The sequence below is a fragment of the Ochlerotatus camptorhynchus genome, unplaced genomic scaffold, assembly GCF_037179485.1.
Source record: "Ochlerotatus camptorhynchus isolate MF236.1 unplaced genomic scaffold, CSIRO-AGI_Acam_v1.1 ptg000006l, whole genome shotgun sequence".
Lineage (NCBI taxonomy): Eukaryota > Metazoa > Arthropoda > Insecta > Diptera > Culicidae > Ochlerotatus > Ochlerotatus camptorhynchus.
Window position 1 is genome coordinate 393,484 of NW_027040498.1, and position 2,014 is coordinate 395,497.

Genomic DNA, 2,014 nt, shown 5'->3' on the forward strand with positions numbered 1-2,014 from the left:
TTTTGAAAAAGTACCGAACGATTTGTGAATTACGTGCTGTCAAACTTATTTATTGCCCACCTTTTTAAAGTTGGTTATGACTCGTTTCTCCGGTGTTATAAAGTGCGCAATTGGAAAGTGTTTAAAAAATGAGTAAATACTCCAACAAACTTAAGCTTTCGATGGAGGAACAGAAGATCTTTTTCGCTAGTAAGTAAAATTAAAACTATTATTATTATTTTTATTATTAATTTCGATTATATTTTTTAAGATGGTTCTCGAGATGAATGAAGATCCCATCATGTGTTTTTCCTACGGTCAGCTCGGGCACCACCTCCATCACCATCCATGCGCTATCAGCATTTGTGTTCCCTGCAGAAGTGAAAAGATGCATCGGGAAAATGCATCCACCGAATATGAACTCTGGGTACCTTCATGTTCCAAATCACAATGCTGTTAACAGTTTTCCGACACAGACGGAAAATGCATGCATATTAAAGACATTGTAGCTAATAACATTCGTAGAAAAAAAAATATACCAAATAACCTATTTATCTTATTGTTAACTTCAAATTTGAATAAAAGAAAGAATAATCCATGCATCCATAAAAAATGCAGTAACAAAACAATCGGTAATTTTTACCGAACAAATTTTAGATCGACCGCTAAACATTTTACAGCATTTTCGGTAAAAATTTACAGAGCGGTAAATGCAAAATTTACAGTATGTATCAGTAAATTTTGACAGCTCAGCTGAATATAAATTTACTGAATGTACTGTAAAACATAAAAATTACCGAATCGATTACCGAATGTTCAGCTGTTCCATATTCGGTAAAAAATTACAATGTTCTGTAAAAAAATCTTAGTGTGCAGAGAAAAAATTACCATAAATTTAAGTTCTTTTTACTTAATTTTGGGTAATTTTGAGTTTGCATCCCACTCTCACTTTTTGTTGTTGTCAAAAATGGAACGAGAGATTCGATTTTCTCGTGACTATCGTTCAATAAACTACTAGTGAGTATATGAGATTAGAGTCGGTGTATAATGAGTCACGCTAAGAGAAAAACAGTTGACTCGCATCACGGTTTTCGAAAGATTCCCTTTCTTTTAACTTGGTAACAGAGAACTTCTGCATCAACTTCAAATGACTTCTAGCGAGGAAAAAATTAATGGCTGTAGTAAATCATTATATCAGTGATTTTGTCGAATTATCTTAAAAAAAATAATAAAAATTGTCATTACTGATCATCACAAAACGTATCGCATGACAAATGTAATGCTCACTGCGTGTATATGATCATTTCTTCGATTATATTTTATATTTAATTGCAATACCTTTCGTGGACCTTTCATAGCATCGTAATGCTGGTTTACTTTGCACTACAGGTAGTCGGTTTGACAGTTCAATAGGTAGACTTGGCGTGACTCATTATACACCGACTCTATATGAGATATTCTCAAATTTGAGTCAATTGAACTTAATTTTGGGTAGAAAATACTCACGAGTACAGGGGGTAAGTCACTCTGCCACCTTATGTCTGTGCTTATTGTGCTTCATGTGTGTTTTTGGGTGTCGGAAGGTGTTTCTGGGTGTTTCATCGTGTTAACCGAGCTGTCAAAACTTCAACCGAAAAAATATATTTACTGGCAACCATATCCTCAACCATAACAAAACGCTGATAATGGCAGATCCTCCTGCGACTCCTTTGTTGTTGTGCAGATGTGCAGATTAGTAATTCAAACGGGCATTGGCCCTCTCACTGCATGAGAAAGACGAAATGGGTACCTAATATCAATATTATTGCAGGGAACAGTCGTACACAAGATTCTCGGTGGAGCGGAGTTTGAGAATCGGCAGGTCGAATACATGAGTTTGTTATGAGTTTCAGTGCTCATACAGAGTAGTGTGAACCCAAATGATGAATCTAAAAAGAAAAGTGCCGAGCCACCAGATCCGAAGCGTAGACGCGTCATCTACGAGTTGTTGGTGAAGTAGGATAACAAAATCTCGCTGATGAGCATCGATGAAGTA